The sequence below is a fragment of the Pipistrellus hanaki genome (genome assembly GCF_964339955.1).
Source record: "Pipistrellus hanaki genome assembly, chromosome: 6".
Lineage (NCBI taxonomy): Eukaryota > Metazoa > Chordata > Mammalia > Chiroptera > Vespertilionidae > Pipistrellus > Pipistrellus hanaki.
In genome coordinates, this window is record NC_140508.1 from 16,312,065 (window position 1) to 16,323,082 (window position 11,018).

Genomic DNA, 11,018 nt, shown 5'->3' on the forward strand with positions numbered 1-11,018 from the left:
TGATCAGCCAGACCTCAGCAGCAACCTAACCTACCAGTCAGATCATCTGCCCCCTGGTGGTCAATGCATATCATAGCAAGCAGTTGAGCAGCCAAGCAGCCTTAGCATATCATTAGCATATTATGCTTTTATTGGTTGAACAGATGACTAGAAGACTGGACACTTAGCATATTAGGCTTTTATTATATAGGATCGCCCCCTAAACCTCCTCTCATCTGGCAACTGTCAAAATGTTCTCTGTATCTATGAGTCCGGTTCTGTTCTGCTTGATAATTTGTTTTTTAGATTCCATGTATAAGTGAAATCATATAGCATTTGTCTTTCTCTGACTTGTTTCACTCAGCACAGTACCTCTAAGTCCATCCATGTTTGTGCAAATGGCAAGATTTCATTCTTACTTATGGCCAAGTTATATTATAATTCATAATAATAATTCATCTATTATTCATGAACACTTAGGTTGCTTCCATACCTTGACTATGTAAATAATGCTGCAATGAACATATGGATATATATGTCTTTTCTATTTAGTGTTTGGGGTTTCCTTGGATAATACACAAAGTAGAATTTGTGGGTCCTTTGTCTCTTGTTATATCCTTTGTTTTAAGATCTATTTGGAGGAACATTTGAGATCTTACTACCTGGCATATGTCCTCAGTTTGGCTCAAATAAACTCTTAAAAAAATTTTTTTAAAAAGTCTATTTCATCTGTTGTAAGTATTGCCACCCAAACTTTTCTTAAATTCTCATTGTCATGAAATATCTTTTTCCATCCCTTTATTTGAATGTGTGTGTGTCTATTACTCTGAACATATATAAGGGTCATGTTTTCTTATCCCTTCAGACATCCTATGTTTTTTATTAGAGCATTTAATTTATTTTCACTTAAAGTAATTGTTAATAGATATATATTTATTGCCATTTTATTATTCATATTTTTTATCCTTTTTTCTATTTTCTTCTTAAAGATCCTTTACCATGTCTTTTAATATTAGTATGATGGTGATAACTTCTTTAGGTTTTTTTTGTCTGGGGAAATTTATTTGTCCTTTGATTCTAAATGATAATTTTGCTGGGTAAAGTAATCTTGGTTGTAGGTCATTGCTTTTCATCACTTTAAATATTATGTGTCAATTCTGGCCTGCAAAGTTTCTGTTGAGAGATCAGCTGATAGTCCTTATAGATAACTAACTACTTTGTTCTTGCTGCTTTTAAGATTATCTCTTTGTCTTTAACCTTTGGCATTTGATTACAATGTGTCTTTGTATGGGCCTCTTTGGGTTTAACTTATTTGGGACTTGTCTTTGCTTCCTGGGCTTGTACATCTATTTCCTTCTCCAGGTTAGGAGAGTTTTCTGTCATTTTTCCAACTAGGTTTTCAATCCCTCATTCTCTCTCTTCTCTTTCTGCCACCTCTATAAGTGTGAATATTGGTACACTTTAAATTGTCCCAAAGGCTCCTTATATTATCCTCATTTTTCTGGGTTCTTTTTTTCATTTTGCTGTTCTGATTGGGTGTTGTCTGCCATCTTGTCTTTCAAATCGTTCATTTGATCCTCTTCTTTACTGTTGGTTCCTTGTAATGTATTCTGCATTTTAGTTATTGTATTCTTCATTTTCAAGTGGCTCCTTTTTTGTTTTCCATCTCCATTTTTATGTTTTCTGCCTCTTTGTAGAAGTTCTCACTAAATTCATCTACTCTTCCCCTAAGTTCATTGAGCATCATGATAACCATTGTTTTGGATTCTGCATCTGATAGGTGGCTTGTTTCCATTTTGTTTAGTTATTTTTCTGGAATTTTGTTCTGTTCTTTCATTTAGGACATGTTTCTTTGTCTCCTCATTTTGGCTGCCTCTCTGTGTTTGTTTCTATGTATTAAGTAAGCTGCTATGTCTTCCAGTCTTTGTAGAATGCCTTTTATAGTAGGTATCCTGTGGAGCTCAGTGACAACTTCTTTGATCACTGAAGCTGTGTGCTTCAGGTGCTCTCTCATGAGGGCTATGCATTGTCAATCTCCTGTTGTACAATAGTTGAGCCTTGCTTGCTGTTGGCACATCAATGGGAGGGATTTACCCCCAAGCTGATAGCCTTTGAGGACTGGCTGCTTACATGGTATAAGAGATACTATGCAGGGCTGACTCCATGGAGCATGACTCACTTCAATAGGTCTCCAGGGCATGCAGAGTCTGCCTCTTGAGTGTGTTGCTCATAGAGGTGAATGGACAGTGTTCTAGTGTGGTCTTGAAACTGTATACCAGGTGCACTGGCTCTGAGGTTTCCCAGGAGCTCAGGCCAAGATCAGCTGCCACCTATGCCCTGCCATGGGTGACCTGGCACAAGCTACAAAGCTACTTGTACTGGTCTTGGAGGTGCCTGAGAGAGGCCATGCTGCAAACCAAGGCTGGCTGCTGCTACTGTCAGGATTGGGCCACTTAGCAAGAGGTATGGGATATGGCAAGGCCAGATGTTACTTGTTTGGGGTTTGTAAATCTTTGAGAGATTTTTTTTAAAAAGTCCACAGCATGAGCCAAGACAGGGCTTTTATATGAAAAAGCTACTGGAAGCGGCATAGGTGGGCCTACAAGTTAGGTGTAGTGTAGTCTGCAGGTTGATGGAGACTCAGATATGCAGCTGCCTGTACCTGCAGGAGGAGGTCTCAACAAAGGAACAATGGCCTCTGCCAGCATTTCTGCCTGGGAGAAAGCTATTCCTCCAGCTCTTGCCCTAAAGAGACAATTCAGACAATTCAGTTCCTCCCATTATGTATCATTGCACGTTTGGAGCTGCTGCCCTTTTCGAACACCAGGCACTCAGCAGCCTTCTGTCTCCTCAGCCACACTCCCTGCTGAGTCACCAGAACTTCTGGCAGTTTTCACAGCCAGAAGTTCTGGTGACTTCTCTTCAGGACACTGGACCCCTAAGAATGGGAGCCCAGTGTGAGGATGGAACTCCTCAATCCTCCAGGGAGCCCTCCACAGCTGAGCTATCTCTCCCCATTTCTGCCACATGTGGGGGTGGGGCAAGCTTTTTCCTCATTGCTGCCCCTCCTATCAGTTTTTAGGTAGCTTCTTCTGTATACCCTTAATTATAGGACTTCTGTTCAACCAGGTTTCAGACAGTTCCAAACCATGATTGTTCTGCAGTTTAGTTATAAATTTGATATTGGGTTATTATTTATTTAACCATACACTTCATGAACTTGGGCATATTGTTGATAAACTACACATATACATCCCGACCACAGTGGCTCAGTGATTGAGTGTCAACGTATGAACCAGAAAGTCAGGGTTCTATTCTTTGTCAGGTTGTGGGTTCAATCCCCAGTGTGGGGCACTGCAGGAGGCAGCAGAGCAATGATTCTCTCTCATCATTGATGTATCTATCTCTCTCCCACCCTCTTCCTCTCCAAAATAAATAAAAATATATTTTAAAAACTTTTAAATAAATAAGCTACACACATACACACACACACACACACACACACACACACACACACCATACCAATAATTGAAAACTTCCTGTGAGTATGTTCTTTTCTCCTCTTCTGATGTCTTCTCCATCTCACTAAAGGAATGTCTGTTGGGAAGGAAGAGAATTTAAGACAGAAACAGGTCAATATTTGGGTTAGAGAACTTGGACTGGACTTGAAGGGCTGAGTGACCTGAGGAAGGCCCCATTCCTGTGGCAACAAAGAGAACAAGCTCCCAGATGGGAAAGACTGGTTTGAAGCATCAAGTCTGAGGCTGCTTTTAGCTCCTTCCACAACTTCTCTTTATTTCCCAAGATCCAAGACACCAGGGGGGCAGGGAACTCCAGGAGTGAACATAAAGAAAAATGTTCTGTATTTCTAAATGCAACATGCTAAAAAGGAGAACAAAAATGAAAGAAACAGGGAAGTAGAGACAGGATTTCTCTTTCCACTTTCTATGTAATTCTAAGGATTGGGAAGTAGATCTCAGGTCTGAGACACAGAACTCCCACCAGGACCAGATGTTCCTCTTCATTAGCATTTAATTAGCACTTTATTCTGAAGACTTAGAGGAATGAATTTACGAAGTTTTGTTCTTAAATGTAAAAGCTAAAATCGGGATTTTGAAAGGTATAGACTTATTAAGCAGCTTAATACAATCTCTTCATCAGCTTTCTTATCCCCAATCCACATTGCTTTAACATCAAACATGGATTAAGTACTTGGGCCAAAATTCTCATTGTGTTTACATTAATTCTTCATGTGCTTATATAAATATGGTAGAAAGAAGAAGAATTTGCCCACAGGAACAAAAAAATGTTCCCAACCTTTCAGCAATTCCTACCTGATAAAAAGGAACTCTTTTCAGAAGGCATGCCTTACAAGTAGGATAAGATGATCTTAGCACTAATTATTAGTGCGTATTGCAAATAGAATAACCTTTAAGAAAACAACCTAAGGTTTTAAATTCTTCTCACCTTTGAGATACAAATTTTAATTCTTAAATGTTTCCTGTTATGTATATTGGAAGATATTTGGGTGACAAAGCAAGGGAAAAGGTGTGTTTCTCAATGGGGGTGGGGGTGGGGTAACTTGGGTATTGTCTGTGGGTTGTCTTCATGAGCCGGTCATGTTATTTTTTTTATGTGTTGGTAGGCAGTGCCACTTCGACATCAGGTCAAATTCTCGGGTGGGGGGAGGGGAGGGGTACCATTCCCACTGGCTATCACAAGAGGCCCAGGTCTTTCCCAGGAGGAGGACATACAAACCCCACTCAAAACTCAATCAAAACTCAATAAACAGGCATCTCCTTGTCACTTTCTCTTCTTTTTTATCTTTCTATTTTGCTTCTTAAAATGCACATTAGGGTCAAGAGGTTGGAAATGTTTAGGACCAGTCAGTCCTGTCTTTTCTTTTTCAGAACGAGCCCAGCGTCAGAGGTTCACAGAAAGGCAGGATAAACTGGGTTCCCTGAGGCCTCTGCCTTGAGGAGAAAAGTTAAGGGGGGCTCGGTGGACCTTAGATGGCACAGTGTGATTGCTGAAACTTTGATTAGACCGTCTTCCATGCTGGAAAATGTCAGCTTCCATATTGCAAACTAATAATTGCTATAATCCCCTCCTCCCCAGGCAACCATGGGTGTTAAGGTCCCTGTTTAGGAAAAATGCAGCCCAGGAAAAGAGGTATAGTGGGTGCTGGGGGAGCTAACTATTTGTGGCGGGGTTGGGGGAGAACTTTGCTTGGAGTGACTTTACCCCACTACTTGGGCTTCTGGCAGAGATGGATTCTGAGTCCTGGGGGCTGGGAAGGTGGATCCTGGCATCCTGGCAGTGGGGAGAGTTAGTGTGGCTGGTGGGAATGAGAGGAGAGAACTGTCAGCAGATGACGAATTTAACACTGTTCATTTTATCAAATCACATCTCAACACCAGCTCCAGACAAGATGAGAGAAACAGTATTTTAAGGCAGGGCTAGTCCACCTGTGGTCCAAAACCTCAGGCAGCAGTAGTGACTAGGAAGCTTGTTAGAATGCAAACTCCTGACCACCTCCCCAGACCTGCTGGATCTGAATCTGCATTTTAACAAGATCCCCAGGGAGTTCCTATGCACATACAGATTGGAGGGGTGGTCCCAGGCCTGATTGGTTACCTCAGTCCCAGTGAGTCACTGTTGCTGTGTAGTATGCTACCCCTGCCTGTAAAATAAAGCTCTGGGATTTTCCCAGAAACTCTAGGATTCTTCCTTTGAAATTACTTTTGGAAGTAAAGTTGACTAAGGGTGAATACAGACACCTACATTAGAAACACTTGAGCGCGCCCTGTGTGCCAAGTCCGGAGTTCTCACACAGGCAGCACAGGGTTCTCCAGCCAACACCCACCACCAGCAGGAGCACTTCCCTGCTATTTCCTCCTTCTTTTAAAAGCTAGAACCCCTAACTCCCCTTTGGTGAAAAACTGATACTCTAGCTAGGCTACAAGTGGTAGTGGGACAGGATTTGCGTACCTAGTGCTCCTGCGTGACTGACTACACTCTGGCCAGACTTATTCTGCTGATGTCACGCTGACTGCTTCAAAGGACTGAGACCTTGATTTTCCTATCAATTCTAAGTCAACACAGGCAGAAAACTTCTTGGGTTTTAATGCATCCCCGCCAGCAGATAGTCTACTTCTGAAGGTTGAAATGCAGATTCCTTTTGAGATGGGATTTTGACACTTGAAAATTCCTGAATCGTGGCTGAAAAGAAACATGAAAACAGGGAAAAACAAGTTCTGCTGGAACCTGTGGCAGAAAGAAGGGAGGAAGTGGAAGAAGGAAACCATCTCTCTATGCTCATGGCTTTGCCTACCTTATTCAAAGCTGTGTTTCCACTACCTGGAATATAGTAAATACTCATTAAAACAGTGGCTGAATGGACCAGAAAGATATAAACTTGTCTTCATTATCACTTCGTAATGTTAGTGCAAGCTATACGTTATTCTTTTATGTTTACAAAGAGCCCTCAGCCTCATCACTTTGAAATGGAAACAAGAAGCAAACAACTGCTTCATACTCTTAAGATTCAAAATCCAAGTCTGGCTAAACTTTCTGATCCCCACATCTGTCATATGCTTCAACCTTTCATGCTTATTAAAAGTGTGTTTATCCAAGTAAGTAATCAGAGTCTAATGAAGCCACATCTGAACCCTCTCCCTGACTAAGGTAAAGGCTTCCTCAGAAGCAATGCTGGGAGCCTGATTCTCCAGGTCTGTGACTGACTCACCATGGGCTCCTGTTCTTAATGAAGTTCAGTGCTTGCCTTTTCAGCAGGAATAACTGAGACTTCCTCCAAGAATAACATCCAAATGTATGAAATAGCTCACAGGGCCACAAATGCAGATGCATCTAATTTAGGCATCCCTCAAAGGGCCATTTATTCTCATTCACATTGAGTGCTATTATGGCTCCTAAAAGTTGCTGTTTCTTTATTTTTATCTCTTCCAATTATTTTAATTACCTGTTATAATAGTCCCACATACCAGAAATATGCTTAAAAACTCAAGAATGGTGGACAGAATGTCAAATATATACCAGAAATATTTGTCAAACCCTGGACCCGAGTGGGCACAGTACCAGCCTCCCCACAGGCCCACACAGATGAAGTAGAGTCAACCCAACCAAGAGAAAACCCATAAAAGGTGAACAATCCATAACTGCACCCAACCTTCCAAACAGCTATCCAGTTCTACATCCACAGAGAATAATCCACGTGCCAAATTCCTCCTCACAGTATCTTGAGGACAGAGTCTCCCTTTTTTCCTGTACCATGTTAAGAAATCACTATCTGTTGTTGGCATGAATATATCACTTTCTTTTCTTCCTCAACTCAAGAAAGAGTAGAGTTGTCCTAGCTGGTTTGGCTTAGTGGATGGAGTGTCAGTCTGTGGACTGAAGGGTCCTGGGTTTGATTCCGATCAAAGGCAAATGCCGGGGTTGTGGCTTGATCCCTGGTCGGGGCCTGCAGGAGGCAGCCAATCAATGATTCTCTCTCATCTAAAATCAATATATATATATATATATAAGAAAGAGTAGAGTTCATTTTCTGACATAAGTAAGGAAAAATCACTGATTTGTTTTTCGGAAGTCAAATTCTTGGTCTGTTGAATGGTGGCTTCACTGATCTTCTTTCAAGTGTAAGAACTGAACAAAAATCTGTACAAGTTATTTTTGCTCAAGTTTCCATGTCATCAGGTCTAATATTTTAATTACACATTTCTCCATAAAATAATAAACATGTAACAATAAAGCATGTTAGTTTATTATATATCACTATACATTACCACTATACTGCTCAAAAAAAAAAAAAACAAGTAGATTGAAGATATAATTCTACCACCAAAAACAATTAGGGCAGTTAGTATTGTGTTGATTTTACATTTATATTGATTATCAAATTTTATTATTGCTAATTTCCCATCTTTCCCTGTGAATCTTGCCCAGAAGAGCTAGAATGTACGTAGGTGCATTGTGCACTAAATTTGCAATGTTGGTCCTGGCCCATGTGGCTCAGTTGGTTGAGCTTTGTTCTAGACACCAAGAGGTCCAGGCTCCATTCCCTGTCAGGGCACATGCCCGGGTTTTGAGACCCCATTCCTGGAAGTAGGGGGGATTCCCTCTCCCTCCCTCTTTCTAAAATGAATAAAAACATATATTTTTTAAAATCTTGTTTCCCCCACACACACTTTTATCAGCACTTTCCTATATTTTTGCAGAAGACTGAGACCTGCTGAGTCTTTGCTAACCTCACTCTGACAGGCAGCTCTTAGCTCACCTTTTCAGTTGTTCTCTTCATAAACAACTAGTGTTTGGCCAGCCAAGAACTATGAAAGCCAGAAAAAGAGTATCTGAGGGTGTGCTCAAGTAGACTCCTTTTAATTGTCTGATTTTTTAAAAACAGAATTTCAGAAATAACAACCCATCCACAGAACGTGAAAGATTGATTATAACCTTTGAAAGAATTCTCTCTCTCTCCCTCTCTCTCTCTCTCTCTCTCTCTCTCTATCTGTGTGTGTGTGTGTGTGTGTGTGTGTGTGTGTGTGTGTGTGTGACCTGGGATGGAGGTGTGCGTTATTTCTGATTTTTGCCCCGAGAAAAGCTTATTTGAAAGTGAAATGTATATTTTAACAAGACTTTTTCTGTCTCCTCCTGTTAACCTCACCTGCAGACCTGCCTGATCATGCCCTAAAGCCAGGCCTGCCCTGGGTATGAATTCTCTGAATGGCTTCAGGGGCTGAAGTATTGATCAATGGAATGCAGCTTTCCGCACATCTGATATCTGACTGGTTATTGCGCAGAGAAGTTCTGTTTATTGATGCCCCCTTCCCCGGACTAGTTTCCTATTCCAGAGGGCTATGAGCGGAAGGACCTGGGATGCAGGACCATAACGTCCTCTTCTCAGGAACACAGAGGAGACCCAGATTTGTGCCCAAGTCAAACCCGCTGGTACAGCGTCCAGAATAAAAACAGCGCGTTAACCCCAAGTACAGTCATCATCAGTTATAAGGCAGCTTTATTCATAGCCTAGGAAAGGAAAAGAAGGGGAACACTGGCCAACGAAAGCTTTGTGGGTCTCAGTCCTACTAGGTGGGTTTCAACTGAAGGGGACCGGGGAAAATATCTGTTTTCAGCCACAGTTTTCGTTTTCCTGGAGAGAAGCTCCTGGAGCAATTTACAGCATTCCAGCCCAGGCCGCTGTGCCAGACGCTCTGAATAAACCTTCACAGAGCCACCGAAGCTGCCGGGAAAGACCTGCTTGTGTAGGGAGGTGTGTAGGGAGGTGGCTCCTCCAAAGACTCGGGCGCTGGGGAAGGAAAGGAGCCCTAAGCTGGGTGCAAGTCCGGGATTCCTGCAAAGCCACTGGGTCTGGGTTCCCAGCAGTTCGCCTCTCCCTACCCCACCCCAGCCTTGAGGCCCAGCGGGGAGAGGGTCCCGGACTCAAGGCAGTGCCTGGACCCAACGGGGCCCTAGGAGCCTTCGGAGGCGGGAGGAGGCCGGTTTCAGTTTGTGCAGAACTTGGGGGACTCGGAAGAAATGCCAACCTACTGGAGGCGTGTTCCGGGAGACTGTGAGAGGCTGGAGCCCCGGGTTTTGGGGTGAGGAGCGCGCGGGTAAATGAGGTGCTCTGGGCGGTCTCAAGGGCCGTGCAGCCGACAGGGGGCGCGCTGTCACTGCGGACGTCGGTGCGGAGCGCTCCCAGGTGCCCATGGAGGCCCGCAAGGAAGGATGGGGGAACTTTTAAGGGTCGCACTTTTAAAAAGGTAGCTCCCTTCCCTCCCGTGGACCTCCTCTCCCCGCCCTGGTCGCTCCTTTTACTCCAGGAATAATTTCTAGACCTAGATTTAGACCAGGAGCCAAAAGAGAAAAGGACTGGACTCTGCTATACATGTGCGCACCAGAGTATTATTCTTTTTAGTTTTCATTTTCATACACACTAGAAAGCTGTCTGTTTGTCGTTGCTTCGTGGGATTTATCTATTTGGCATCTTTTCCCCCTTCTACTGAATGTGAGAAGCACCAGTAGGAAGGAGGGAGGGAACTTAAGGTGGTGTGTGCGCGCACCTTTCTGCCTTAGGTCTGCCTGCGCATAAAGTTTTAAAAAGCAGGCAACTGTGCCCGCCCGTGAGTACCCTTCTTTCCCAAGTCCTGGGAACTCTGTGATAGATGCTGGTGCTCTGGTCCCGGTGCCTCCCCTTTGCACACCTACACTACCTGTGCATATACTCACTCCCAGGGGACACTGCCCTGCTGGGAGCCCTCAGCGCTCTGCATGGCTCCGGGGAGACATAGACTTTGGCTTTGGGGGAATCCTGCCTAGGAACTTGCTCAAAGTGCTCATTAATGCCCTAGGTATCAGTGCGTCAACTCGTCCTGGCTTTTCAGCTCTAAGAAGGCAGCCAAGGGGCTCCATCTTTGGTTCAAAGCGATGCTGGGCCGGCCTAGAGACCCGGGGTACAGGGAGGGCTGGAAGTAACCTGCACCCCCTTGCCTTCTACTCTGACCCTCAGGGTCCTTCCCTTCCCTGTGTTCACCCCCCTGCCTGCCACTCACTTGTCTTCTGCCACCACCTTTACCCACAGCTTCGGAGAAGTGAGCCAGGTGCCCCTAATTTCTAGATTTGCCTCTGTCTTCGAGGTGGTGGTCTCAGGCTGGGATCCACAGGCCCAGGATGGGTTTTTAGAACCAAGAAAGGGCATCCACATCTGAACATCTGCAGTCTGGGCTCACTGGGGTTTAGGGGCCATTGCAGGGCAGGTGATCCTTTGCACCCAGAAGCTGGAGCGGATATTAAAAGGGAGTCTATGGTTGCTGGGGTTTCCAATTCTTACAAAACAGACCCCTCGGGAAAGCGGAAAGGACAGAGACCCTCCTGAAGGGACTCCACGCGCTGCCTGCTATTGATTCTTTTATTCCTTTCTCTCTCCTCCCGCTTCACTCCCAGCCCACCTCCCGCCCTGTTTGTTTTAGTTACGAAATTCTGTGGTCACCTCCGTTGTGACTGAAAAGTAACCTTGAAAC